This window comes from Amblyomma maculatum, chromosome 8 (genome assembly GCF_055883805.1).
Source record: "Amblyomma maculatum isolate TAMU_Amacu chromosome 8, ASM5588380v1, whole genome shotgun sequence".
NCBI classification, from domain to species: domain Eukaryota; kingdom Metazoa; phylum Arthropoda; class Arachnida; order Ixodida; family Ixodidae; genus Amblyomma; species Amblyomma maculatum.
In genome coordinates, this window is record NC_139351.1 from 103,871,460 (window position 1) to 103,886,220 (window position 14,761).

The 14,761-nt window shown below is 43.8% G+C and overlaps 1 protein-coding gene and 1 non-coding gene across 2 annotated transcripts in view; both read left to right on the plus strand.

The window, feature by feature from the left end:
- The window catches only part of LOC146182067 (pyrokinin-1 receptor-like), a 356,768-nt gene that overhangs the window by 233,362 nt on the left and 108,645 nt on the right, over positions 1-14,761 (plus strand). The window lies entirely within an intron of this gene.
- Positions 11,560-11,632, plus strand: TRNAA-CGC (transfer RNA alanine (anticodon CGC)). The gene has a single exon. It is a non-coding gene; the product is annotated as a tRNA-Ala (tRNA).

Genomic DNA, 14,761 nt, shown 5'->3' on the forward strand with positions numbered 1-14,761 from the left:
GCACATTGTCCAGCTTGCACAGCGCGGTTAAGCTGAAGCTGACTGTTCGACGCACGTTTAGGAGTTCTTATCGTCTACATTCACCTAATGCACTGTCTACAATGCACATTCGTTGGCGCAGCCTCCGACTTTAAGCTGCACAATGAAACTATAAAAATTTAAGATTCGGGCTTCATTCAAGCGCTTAACGTTAAGTTCTCATGGTTGCTTTTCGACAAAAAATTTAGATTACTCTATATGCATAAGTCTGAGTTCATTTCAATGTAACCCTGCGAAAAAAAAAAAAAAGCAAAAACCATACGCTTGTTAAAGTGCAGGTTGCACCGTGTTTAACAGCGGTAAAGGTCATCTTCGTGAACTCAGCGAAGCGTGTCTAACATTATCTAACTCGAATATGCTATATGACTAGAGTGTATAGCCTAGCAGCTAGAGGTCAGTTTTCTATGCTTGCTATGCTATACTTGCTATGCTATGCTTGCTATGCTATGCTTGCTATGCTATGCTTGCTATGCTATGCTTGCTATGCGCAAGTCTTGCTTGCTTGCTATGCGTAGTCAAGTGTCAAACAGGTCCTTTATTTTCCGCGGCAGAAATTTAAGTGTCTATCCTCTTGACTACATATGGCGTGCGAATTGCAGGAGGCGAGCTTCAGTGCTTATTTGACAAGGAAACTAATAGAGAATTGTTTTTGATTATATGCGCGCTTTTCTTTGGGAGAATAAAGTTTTACAACTACACGAGGCCGCCTAAGGAAATAAAATAATTCGTAAGCTAAGCGGAATATAAACATGAAGGGGATAAATCGAACAAAATTTTCGTCAATGAAATGATGAGAAACGCTTTGATGCGGGCGCGAAGTGACAGCAGCTACTTTCCAACACCTTTGGTTTGCAGAGAAATCAAAGACGTCCAGCAACAGGACACTCACATACGCAGAAAGTTTACTAAAAATATTTGTGAATTATTTTCGATGCTGTCTTAACGCAGATGACGGTGCTAGCCGCCAACTAGGCATCCACGAAAAGCCAGTACAATGAAAACAGTTTTGAAATGTTTAACAGAGCTCTTCGTGCAAGGAACCTTGTTCCGAATAAGTTAAGCTTGACTGTAGAGAAAGTAAGTGTAGAACTCAGAATGAGAGAAAAAACTATAAAAACAAACCTCTCTATCCCCGCAAAGCTCAGCGTGTGCCCGATAACTTAAATAAATTTCCTGTCCCAGCATTTTTGTTTTGTTTGTTGTTGTCGAAAGATTCTGATTTCGCAAGACCAGCATTATATCCTGTAGAAGATGGAGAAGTCTCGGTTCGTAGGCAGTGAGCCACTCGTTGAATTTCGGGAACAGAAAAAAATAAAGATATTATATATAGCAGAGCGTTAGTTCCAGGGCAATTTCTGTCAAGCTCGCTTTAAATAGCGCGTTGACAGAATAGTGCATAGGCGCTCCGAGAGCACGTTCTTCACGCATTAAATTAGGAAATGGCTCTTAGATCCCGGGGGCTTTTCAATGCAGCCTTACCGTTCATTTCTGGTTTTAGGCTTCTCTGCTTGCTGCCTTGATGCCGCATGTTTAGTTTGCTGCTTGTCTCTTCGCAGAAAACTCCCAAAAATACCAGCATGAAACGAAGCAAAGTTAAGAAAAATAAACAATTCAGAAGACCATGGCGGCTGCGTCGAGATGGTCCCGATACAAAGCGGTGAAATATGGTCATCAGAATGCAGTCCATTCTGCCCACGCTCGCCAGAACCAGAGTCAATAAAAAGCAACCGCGGCTAGGGAAGAAGGCACTAGAAGAGAGGCTGGGGAGGTGGGGGGAGGGGGGGGGGGTGCTGTGAAGGAAAGGGCCGGGGAGTAGCAGACGCAAATCAGGGAACGGCACGAGACGGTCACATGGCGCATGCGCGGTATGGCCTTTCACAAAGGAGACCATATTTCTTCTTTTCTAGCTTTAAGACTTTGCTCTCTTTACTGTTTCGTGCCTTGCAGCATACGTCACACGACACTGAGTCTGCTGCAACAGTGCATGCGACATAGCGAAAACTAAAAACTCGGATGAAACAACAAACACCTCTCAACTTTCCTGAACGATGATGATGAACAACAAAAATTATATGAAGAGGCAGCGGTTCGCGAGTGGTAAGAAAACATCATGAATCTAACCAGAGATGATAAAAACGAATTAAATAAAGAATGATCAAGCGGAAAACTGAGGCAGCATCAGACTCTGAGGGGGTCCATAGTCAAAGAAACATCTTTATTTCTTTCTGTTTTTATTCCACTCCCCCCTAGCATCTCCAGCGGGTCTTTTGAGAAGCTAACATTATTCCTCACACCCTCCGAAAAGGCGTCAAAGCCCAGTTTCTGTCCCTGCTTCTGAAGAGCCTTCCTTTCATCTTTTGGAACCCATGGCGTATTTTTTTATTATTTCCTGCTTGAATTCCGTTCCTCTCTTAATACTAGAGTGCGTGAATTTGCTTCGCCGAAGCCAGCGTTCTCTAACGCGTAGGAATTTTCCATTAAAGTGAACAAAGAGCCTGAAATTATGGCTTGATCAATGAAGTTGGGACCGAGCAACTACCGGTAACGCCGATGCCTGAGGAAATTGAATCCATGCAGCAGGCTTTTCATTACGGCCAGTATATCGGAGGGAATAAGTGCCCGTTATTTTTTCGCTTTGCTATGCAGGGTAGAGCGCTATAGGCGCACGTTCTTATAGTTTCGTGATGAAACGGACCCGCGGTTCTTATTGTCTGCACGGTTTATTTCCTCCTCTGCGCACGGAGAACAGTTCGCCGTTCAGGGTGGGCAAAACGCCTTCCATTTCCTTTTTGTCGCCAGTGATAAATCTAGGGATAAACGCGCTTTGATATTCACACACGCCGAAGGAAGGAAGCGGCCCAACTGCTGCTGATGTCCGCTTGCCTTTTATTTGCTTGTACGTTCTCAATCTTACAGCTCTATTTTTCATAATGGATTTTTTTCTTCAAGAAGCCGACTTGTCGCTTTCCGCATGATGTGTTCGCGATGCTCTGATGCTTTGAAAGCTGACAGGAGGCGAAAGAGACCACTACGAGCTCCGAGTAGCGTCGCGCGCTCTAATCGCATTCAGATAAAACGAGTATTGATAGTTTGTATGAAAAAGTGTTACAAGTTCTCTCGCAAGCGCTATTCATTTAGAGTGGTCCATGGAAAGGAGCGACAAAAAAATCAATCTGCTTGATGTTGAGCAAGAGGACGGCGTGCTTTCAGTTTGCCCCAGTGTACTCGCTTGACTGAGCAGTTTTCGCGCGAATAGGATATAAATCATTGTTTGCAACAAGCGGCCATGGCCCAAGAGAGACACCCTAAATCTGGAGCAGAGAGTGGCTTCGGCACGTGCAATAAAGTGGTTGGGGTGGAGCCAAATGTGCTAGGCTACAATATCACTGGGCTTATATTAGCTCCCAACGATAAATATCTCCAAAATAAATGAACCACGGGCGGACAGGCTGCGTGTGTCCGCTGTTATCGGCGCGCTGCTAAGATTTTACACCGCCGTCTTTTATTTTACGCAGTTGGATTAGCGATTTAGTTGAGCAACTCTCTCGATCACGATAAATGTAAAAGAAACCGTCCAAAACGTTGTTAAATGAAAGTACGGTCGACCTCTTAATCCCAGACCTCATCTTTTATCCCGGCTTAACTCCTCCGGCACACTAGCTATTTAGCTAGCTGACTGCAAGGCCTTTCTGCAGGACGTAATTTACCCTCCTCCTCCTCACCTTTCCGCAGCATGTGCCAAGTAGAATTCCGAAACATCTTTTTGTGAAAGGTGATAAATGGGTACGCTGCTTAATTTGGCAAGAAGCCCACACTATGCAATATTCTGTGTGAACTTACGTTTCAGTCCAAGCGAAGCGTGTAATGTTGAAAGATGGTCCAGGCCGGTGAAGAGGTATTGCCTTAGGGGCAATTAAAGCGACCAGCAAATAAACTCGTTTGCCTTAAAATCTGCCTATGTAACCGGCCTGGCATTCTATTTTTTACCCCTTTCGCACTAGCTTAATACGTTGCCAACAGGTTGTCCACCTTCCCTTTTCTTTACTTTGCATTAAATAACACAAAAAATTCCGTCATGGAGTTGGTATCACGCTGATAAATATGTTAGACCCATGTTTAGAAATATAACCTAAATGGTAAATATAAACATGGCAGCCCGCCCTGAGCATTTTGTGTGTGTGTGTGTGTGTGTGTGTGTGTGTGTGTGTGTGTGTGTGTGTGTGTGTGTGTGTGTGTGTGTGTGTGTGTGTGTGTGTGTGTGTGTGTGTGTGTGTGTGTGTGTGTGTGTGTGTGTGTGTGTGTGTGTGTGTGTGTGTGTGTGTGTGTGTGTGTGTGTGTGTGTGTGTGTGTGTGTGTGTGTGTGTGTGTGTGTGTGTGTGTGTGTGTGTGTGTGTGTGTGTGTGTTTGTGTGTGTGTGTGTGTGTGTGTGTGTGTGTGTGTGTGTGTGTGTGTGCGTGCGTGCGTGCGTGCGTGCGTGCGTGCGTGCGTGCGTGCGTGCGTGCGTGCGTGCGTGCGTGCGTGCGTGCGTGCGTGCGTGTGTGTGTGTGTGTGTGTGTGTGTGTGTGATAAAAATACAATGAACAAAAAAAAGTCTACCAAAATACCTGAAAGGCACTAAAATTCCGACAGTAAACCACTACTTTGAAAGGCAGAATCGATACAGAAAAAGGGGGTTAGGACCTCACCACAATGATACGTCATTTCGAGGCTAGAAAAATCAAAATAAGCAAATGAAGAATGACAAATATAACAAAGAGCTCCGCCAACGCAACGCGCCGAAAATTACTGCTTCGACGGGGTCTTATGCCTCGTCACTGAAGCCAGCAGCAAAGCAGAACATAGCAGCGGCTTCGCAAGGACTGAACTGATGTCGGAAATATATTTTTTCTGCGTCGTGCAAACTCCTTTCGTCACACTTGTTTTATCCTCACGAATCAATTTATCCGAAGATAATCGAAACCAGACCTGGTCTTGTCCTCATTTTCGTGTAATCTGCCCAACTAGACACCGCGCGTATAATTTGACAAGACGTAAACGAAGGTCAGTAGTTCGAGCTTATATTCCTTCCGAAAAAAAAAGGTTATCCACGAAACCTCGCCCTGCAAAGCGCCGGCAGCGAACAGGAGGCTTGATCGACCTTGAACCATGGAACTCTCGGTGGCAGTGATAGTTGAGCGTTAACTGACGCCCATCTCCCTGGGGCTTCCTGGCAGGGCGCACAGAAAACGACAGCTGAGAAATTAGCTCTCGCGCAATACCACGGGATGAATTGCGGACAAACACAGCTAGAGTTCGGACCAGTTTCTCTTGTGTTTGCTTCGCAACAGATGGAAAATTACGAAATAGAAGCACACACGCCGTACCATGCGCGTACTCGAAGAAAAACATTGTCACTTTGTCCTCAATCTAAAAAGGACCTCTGGTTGCACAAGAGTTTTTTCAGCGTCTAACAGCACCATCTTCGAACAACGCCGAAGAGCTATTCGACGTTTTTTTTTTTCTTTTTTTAACTAAATCATACGCCGAGGCTTTTTTTCCCTTTCTTTTCATTGTCGGTAACGAAGAGTCGGACTCGACTGAACGACTGAACTGAACTGAACTGAACATTAGGAACAGGAGGAAGATGAGGAGGAAATGCAGGGAGGTTAACCAGTATAAGCAACCGGTTTGCTACCCTGCACTGGGGGAAAGGGATGAGTGGAAGTAAAAGTTGTGAGAGAGGGATAGTTGAAGTTAATACAGTCACATAACAGGCACGCCACATCACATCACGTTACAGTCATGTCATAGCAAACTCATAGTCTTTCGATTAGGCCTGTGCTTCTCATAAAGCGGAGCAGTGCCTGGGAGGCCTTCGCCGCAGACGATCGCCGTGGCCAGGGACCTAAAATCTTAGTTTCACTCAATGGGCGCCCATCTAGATGCTCCAGCGAACGGCACAGACACTGCCTTTCCTCACTGTATATCGGGCATTCACAAAGAATGTGGCCTATAGACTCGTCGCATCCACAGTTTGTACATGTAGGGCTGTTTGAACATTAGGATGCTTGCAAAGGTTTAGCTGCAAAAGAATGAACGGGCAGCACATGTTAACGTGGTACAAATTAAAGGCCTTTCGGGCATGTAGGTTGAAAGCATTTCGATGCGTAAAATCTGAGCTATTCGCTGCCGGAGAAAATGATCATCTGCACTCTATAAGGAGTTCTTTAGTTAGATTTTGCAGCGCGTAGTCGGACAAGGACAAAGACGTAGGAACAGGTAAGATGCACAGGCGCTAATTTGTGTCTTGCCTGTTTCTACACCTTTGTCCTTGTCCGGCTACTCGCTGCAAACATTATGGAAAAGAACTAGCCGGACAGCTTGTCCTCTTCAAGGAGTTCTTGTTAGTAAACAGTTACAAATAAATATAAAATGGATTTAGCCCCGGATACAGCCTCAACTCTGCGTCTCGGTCATTTCCAGATTTGTACTTTTTCTATTGTATTTCGCCCTATAAATAGACTGGTGATCGAGACCGTAGGTATTCTTGCCGGATAGAAAGCATCGCTTTGTGAAGGCAGGTCTCAAAAACGAATGCACATTGGTCAATAACTCGAAGTGGGATTGTGTTAGTCCAATGTTTAAGGAATCCCTCAATGTGAAGTAGGTGCTAGTAACCCGCTTATTACAAACCGACACCACCTTGGGAGATTCCACTAAACTTTACACTAGCAATGTTCCTACTTCGAATTTGCTCTCACCATGCCATCTGGCAGCCTTCTTGGTCAGCTCAGCTGGTAGATCCGCTGCAACGGACAGGCAATGGAAGATTCTTCTTGCAACTATGATGGTTCTGAGAATTCTTTTCGGCCTCCTTTTGTAGCCATATGAAAACGTTTGGGTGGATGCGAATAAGCAATGACTTCCTTATTACAAACCTACACCTTATTAGAGGATTCTCCTAAACTTTGGACTAGCAATAATTCCCTACTGAAAAAATTGTATGAGGCAATAACCTCACATTTTCTCACACAATCTCACTCAATTCACACAACGAAATCACATAAAAGTCGCCTATAATTGCATAAGGTCTTATAGCTTCCTGTACATTATCATAAATTATGTACGATATTTTATGATAATGATGTGAACCATATGAGAGTCTATGCGATTAGATGAGATTTTATGAGGTTATTGGCACGTAGAACGTTTAGTTTTTAGTAGGGTCTTGAGCCAAATGCGCCAGTAACAGGAAATTCCTGGAACAATAAAAGCGTCTTATGCATGTACCATTTTAATACTGTCCTCTAATCGATAACGCTTTGGAAAAAAAAAAAGAAAACGAGACCTGTAGAGTACAGGTGCGGACATAAGAGAACGGAGCACACGTTTCCGTTGAAATTAAAATGCCGCCTTGTGCAATAGAGGCAAGAAAACAATATTTGTCGAAGTGAAAGGGCGCTGGCCTCTACTAACGGTTCGAACATACACCTACTGCCAGTTTTAATTATGCGACGCATTAAAAGGTTCAAAACAAAATAGCGTGGTCCGTTTACTTTTGTTCGCACCTGGTACGTACACTTCCAAACGGAAAATGATTATGATTTCTGTATACTTTTGCTATTCTTTTGTGATGATAAAATGTTTGTTCGCAGTAAGCTTGAATATGCATCCGCGATTTGGAGTCCCCATCAGTTCTACCTAATTAATATGCTTGAATACATTCAGAACCGCGCAGCACGTTTCATATCGTCAACGTAAGACTTTCATTACAGCGTGTACAGCTCAATGAATTCATAATATGGCCTCATTCCTTTAGCTTGCAGACGGAAAGTTTCGCGCCATCAGGTATATTTTAATTTCCCCTATCTCCGTGGTGCCCTCATAACTCCTCGCTTTCGTACGTCACACCATCTATTTAATTCTAATAGCGTCTAACGACTTCATGGCTCCGTGCAATAACGCTTTTAACGAGTCCTTCCTCCCGACTACAATGGTATAATGAAACCTGCTGCCCAAACCAGTCGTTAATGAGCCTGACGCGGCTATGTTTAAGGGACAATAATTGATGATGATGATGATTAGGACTGCATGTACATTAACAGACAAATATATACACCAATAAAAATAATCAATATTAAATATTTTAACCAGAGAACTGGAAAAATGAGACCCATGTTGCCAGCAAGTGACTAGCTAAACTTCTACCTGAAGATGGTTCCTCCTCCACACTGTACTGCTTATTTTACCGTGCTTGCTTATATATATATATATAAAGAAACTGCTTGATTATGTAAAGTTGATGTGCTATTTATGCATGACTATTTATGCGATATCTAAAAGAGGTTGTTGGCTGGGTATAAGTATCTGGCCTCAATCTTGCTGATGACGGCGCTGTGGTGGGCGTCGGCTGTACCAGCCACGTTTTGCAAATATACCACCCGGCGCGGTGAAGAGCAAAGATGCGGCACGCCGTTGCCTTTATCCTACTCGCCAAACTTACGTCACAGTTTCGCTGGCGTGAAAGAATGCTCCAGCGCGTCCGTGCACTCGGCGTGCCAGACGGCTCAGTGAAGCAGAAATAACCCTGCCGCCTGCCTCTGCCAACGCGTCCAACTCCCCCCTTCTGACCCCCCCGCTGCCTCCTTTTTTCGCCCTCTGTCGTATTCTTGTTCCCGAATAATACGGCTGGAAGAAATCTGAGGGCATCGCGTTGTGCAATCTTCGAGGCTCCCGTCTTGGCGATGACGCGAGAGAACGGAGGAGGATCGGCTCGTCTATCGCAATTGGAAACCGCCACTTTCGCGTCGCGAGCCTTCTCGAAAAGATGCGACGTGTCTCTGACAGCGTCCCTTATCAAAGCGGAGTCCGCGATTAGACGCTGCGCCGTCGAAGCGTTTCTAAGCCTTGGCTCTGTATAACGCTGTGCGGTGCTATAGGAGCCCACAGCTGAGGCCGACTAATAACGAATGCTGAGGCTTTATTTTTTCACGCGTCTTTTGACATATTTTTTGTTTTGACACACCCTACATTTGCCTCTCCCTGACGTCACAAACGGCTGCTCGAAAGCAAGGTCACTCGCATGCTCTGTTATGAAAGACGGGGCCTCCAAAGAAAGGAGCCATACCAATGAATGGATCAGAGAGAAAAAAGATAATTGAAAGTACTGCCCCCTGAGGGACAGATTGTATAACATTTCTGTTACGATATATTACTTCTGTTATCCGTTTAACCATTCTTCGTAACCTCAGACATGCCACTTCTTCGCTGTCGCCTAGTGCGTTGCACGAACGATATCGGGACAATAGAATCGAGGATAAAATGATAACACTGTTAATAAAGCGCCCCTGGAGCGGTAGCTTGCTGGAATGCTTTTTCGATTCTGTTCTTTTCTACTTTGTTACGCGTAAAATGAGCTTATGACATAACGGTTGAAAACTAAAATGCATATACGTCACCGGTTTCTGCGGGAGTTGATGATATCTGAAAAGACGCGCGAAATAATAAACATGGATTGCTGCACGAAATGATCACTCAGTTACATTAAAGGTCGCGTATTGTAGGTCTTGGCCAAGCGTTAGCTGTCACTTTGGCGTTGCCGTGAGTGGCGTTCTCGTCAGAGTCTGTGGGGCTATCAAGAAAGGTTCCTGCGTTCGGAGAAAATTTCGAACTCGGTCACCACGTAGACGGTGTGAGGTTGTGTTTCTCTACCAAAGCACAATTTTAACGATAAGTAGAGTGGGAAGACAAATGAAATCCTTATAAATGCTTCTGGCGTGAAAGGGTTGCTCGTGAAAAAGAGCCGCGCTTCACGCTCTACTCGGTCAATCAAGTAGCGACGAGCCTGAGCATGAAAGGGTTTATGTCATACATATATCCCACAAGTACGAAGCGAGGAAAAAGAAGAAAATATTCTAAAGAGAAAGAGAGCGCGGAGGAGGACAGGTGCTTCAAAACCTAATATGATATTTGTTCCTGCAGTGCACTTGATGACCATGGGGGGTAATGGAGCAAAATGGGTCACGTGTCCCATTTACGCCCGCACGGCACTCAGGTCTCTGGACGGCAAAGACCATGGTGGTGGATATATGTAATTTAAGCTGCAATTTTAGTCACACAGATTCTGAAAGAACACCAGTGGTGACTATAGTTTCGTTATTTCATAAAGGTACTAATTCAACGACGGGAGTTTTCTTCTTCTCCACACCAGTTGTTGCCACAGCCAACGAACTGCATTCTTTCTTTCCTGAGCTCAACAAACAATCGCCAAATATGTCGACGCTGTGAGGTCTGACGCTATCTTGGAGTGCGTTTAATGCCGCTTTATAGGTATATATTCTGCTGATTACCATCCAAATGGCCGCGAGAAAAGCTGGAAAATTCAAAACACAAAAAGCCACGCTTCGACCTGGTAACACTACGAAAACGGAGAGAAAACTTGTTTGCTTAAGAAACTTGCACTTCTTGGAGAAATGCAGGAAATGAGGATGGTAATACCGCGCAGCAGTGCTCCGAAAAAGTGTGAAGGAAAGCTTTTGGCGAACACTGTTTTGTGCTTGTTAGAGAAAGGTGGTAATGGCAATGGAAAGAAAAGGCCGCGTTAAAAATGACGCTGCGTCTTCAGCAAAAACGCGCAATAACGTTACCTAGAAAGCACGTCTTATAATAAATGCGTTTAATTTTTGCCCTGAACTTATCTATTATTTAAAGATCTCAAATGTCTTTTTGTATTAACGCAACAGCAAGGAATATATATATATATATATATATATATATATATATATATATATATATATATATCGGCGAGGTCGTGACGGCAAGGACAGCGAAGCCTTGTCTAGCGTTTTAATCCGATCACGAACCCAGGCGCGCGCCGGAGCCGGCGCCGCGGGACGATGATGATGGTATGTACAAATGAAAGAAGGTCCACAGAAGGCTCACAATATATATATATATATATATATATATATATATATCAAGGTTCGTATACAGACAACATAAATACCCAAGCAAGTAGCAGGGGGGACAGCGGCCGATGTAGCTTAGTTGGAGGAGCACCGGACGCGATATTCAGAGGTCGTGGGTTCGGTTCCCACCATCGGCACGTTGGTTTTTCTTCCATTTTGTGTTTAATTATCTTTCCCCTAAACAGATTACATTACTAATTTCAGTGATTGTCTAAGCAAACATTAAAAAAAAAAGACATAATAGTACCATCCCCAACGCTTTCCTTGGCCTCGCCGACTGTTGGCTTCTTTCCTTCATGTATTATAACGAGCACCCTCATTTCCCCTTAATTGATCTGCTTGTAGCTTACGGGGGTCTCGGTTCTGGCAGTCTTGAAGCCATAGGTAGCGTAAGAGTGTTCTAGCACAGCTTTCGCCCTCGCTCTTGATCACGTTCTACGTGACGCTGGCGGTCACAAAGGACGTGCCACGTCCGCCGCTATGGCTGAGGGTGGCACTGGTGAACACTCTCAAGGTTCGTATATAGACAACATAAATACCCAAGCAACTATAAACGTTGGCAGGGGTGACAGAGGCCGATGTAGCTCAGTTGGAAGAGCACCGGACGCGCTATTCGGAGGTCGTGGGTTCGGTTCCCACCATCGGCACGTTGTTTTTTTCTTCTACTTTGTGTTTAATTATCTTTCCCTTAAACAGATTACATTACTAATTTCAGTGATTATCTAAGCAAACATTAAAAAAAAGACATAAAAGCACCATCCCCAACGCTTTCCTTGGCCTCGCCGACTGTTGGCTTCTTTCCTTCATGTATTATAACGAGCACCCTCATTTCCTCTTAATTGATCTGCTTGTAGCTTACGGGGGTCTCGGTTCTGGCAGTCTTGAAGCCATAGGTAACGTAAGAGGGTTCTAGCACAGCTTTCGCCCTCGCTCTTGATCACGTTCTACGTGACGCTGGCGGTCACAAAGGACGTTCTACGTCCGCCGCTATGGCTGAGGGTGGCGCTGGTGAACACTCTCAAGGTTCGTATACAGACAACATAAATACCCAAGCAAGTAGCAGGGGGAACAGCGGCCGATGTAGCTCAGTTGGAAGAGCACCGGACGCGATATTCGGAGGTCGTGGGTTCGGTTCCCCCCATCGGCACGTTGTTTTTTCTTCTACTTTGTGTTTAATTATCTTTCCCCTAAACAGATTACATTACTAATTTCAGTTATTATCTAAGCAAACATTTAAAAAAAAGACAAAAGTATCATCCCCAACGCTTTCCTTGGCCTCGCCGACTGTTGGCTTCTTTCCTTCATGTATTATAACGAGCACCCTCATTTCCCCTTAATTCATCTGCTATATATACATATATGCATATTCAGAATGGTCGAAAGAAAACTTGATCGTGTATCTCTGTCGTCAGCAATATTGTAGAGCAGGATTTATGCAGAAGTATTCAATAACGAGCCCTTCTCATTCCGGATGACTCCATTTGAAGAACATGTAGGGGTACAGGCCGTGTCCAGACATCGCCATGGAGAAATGATCAATAATCCTACGTGGTAGTTCGAGTTCGCTCGCTCTATAAAGGCTGTTGTTGAAAGCTGACGTCTTGACCTAGAAATTACGTGACACTGAACGGTTTACTCTCATTCTTTAAAGGCAATTTAATGAATAATCGACAAGCTTCAACTAGATTACCTATATTTAGCTGTGCTGATACAGGCGTTCAACTATTTTTTTTATATATCATCCAAGCGATTTCAGTGAATAAACATGGACTTGTAGTGGATATGGCCCTGTCTGGTTTATTGCTTTGATACTGCATTGACTTTAACCATAAGTGCCATTTCTAAGGATTGATTGATTATTTGATTGATTGATCGATTGATTGATTCTTCAAACTCTTAAATTCTAAACTCTTTCATTCTTTCTACTCTTAAACTCTTTCCTTCCCGCATTATCGCCCAGTGGAATAGTTTGCCAGCTCATGTCTTTGTCGTGCGTGATGCTGCCGAGTTTGAACAACGTGTGTTTCCTCTGGCCTGAGATAGTTTTTTCACATTTTTTTTTCTCCCTCCTGCCAGATATACTTATCACCTGCTAATCATTCCTCTGTGTGTTTTATTTTTATTGCTTCTGTCACCTTTTATTCCAGGACGATGCTGTTTCAAAGAGATCCCTTTCACCCTATACTGTCTTCCTGTTTTTCGCGCGCATGTCAGATTTTCTCTAGGGATTCTTATTTGTTTCAATTGTGAGGAGCTTGCTATTATGTTCTTGGTTGTTGTTATGTATTGTCCACTCTGCTTGGCCTTAGAGCTGCAGTATATTGTAAATAAATAAATAAAAATAGATTGAATTATTGAATGAATGAATGAATGAATGAATGAATGAATGAATGAATGAATGAATGAATGAATGAATTAACAAGCACGTGCCTACATCTGCGGGCTACGATCACCAGGCACATACTGTACCACAGTTGACTCCCCGTATCAGCGTACAATATATCGACAAACGAAGAGGCATTATATTTTACTCTTCACTAGCTGAATGCTTACACGACCGTTGTCCAAAAAGCTCCTTCAGACTTGATCAGACAGCACATTTAGGGCTTAGAAAAATGAAGTTGCCGGGCCCAATCCGGTTAGCGCTCATACAGGATTACCCAAGTAGACTAAAAAAAAAAACAAAAACAACGCTGTAATTACAATCCCGAATTACGAGAAGATGAATTCGAGTTCAGCAAGATATTTGGACAGACGGGTCGCGTACGCTCAGTTCGGCAGTTCAGCAACAATTAGTCGCACACACATCCCTGGGAAATCATCTACAAATGTTTGTGAATTGATATAGGTGGTATCCAAAATGGAGCTCGGCAACAGATTTCAAAAGTCGAGCTCAGTCCTCCGCAGGACGGTGCAGCCGAAAATAGAACTAAGCACGATTAAACAAAATTAAAAAAAAAAAAAAAAAGACGCAACCTCAACTGAAAGTAAACGGCCGTGGCCTCAGGCGCGCGAAGCAACAGAAAGCAAGCGAGTAGACCTCAACTTGACGTTGGTGCTCGTAAAGCGAAATGGCCCGGCAAACTTTTGAACCGTGGCGCAGCCTCACACACTGCGCTCCGAGTCACCCGAGCGTCGTCTGGTCGGTTCAATTTTACAACGTATTTCATTCGCAACGCCAACTCAGGGCACAATTTTTTATGTTTTCATTACTTTTTTCACGTGATGTTGGATACCGAAAGGTTATTCATAGCGGCACACGCCTCGCAAATTTAAACGCGTTCATCTGAATGCCTATCGAGCAGAACCGCACTTGTGTGTAAGAAAAAAAAAATAGAGAGTACGAAATATTTATGCTGTTTTGTTTACTTTGTAGAAAATGAAACAATAATAAATTCACACGTTAGGGACGGCTTTCAGTTTCTGCTGAACGTACGGGGGATATTTCTCCCTGAACTGTCATCCTTGTGATGTAGCAAGAAGTTTCATTGTTTCTGCTAACTTCATCTAGACAAACACATTTCTGCAAAAAAAAAAAAAAAAAAAGAAAGTGATTTTAATAACACCACATTCACTTTTGCGAATTTGTGAAACGACCTAATAGCTAGTTTCATTGTCATTAAAATAAAGCTGCTAAAATAAAGCGCCGCTTTAGCGTTCGTGGGTGCTTCATATTCATGGGCGCTCTTAAAACAGGAAAACACTGTCGCCGAGAAACCAAAGCTCACTTTTGCAGTTTTGCGAAAACCCAAAGTTCACTCAGTTTTGCAGTACCT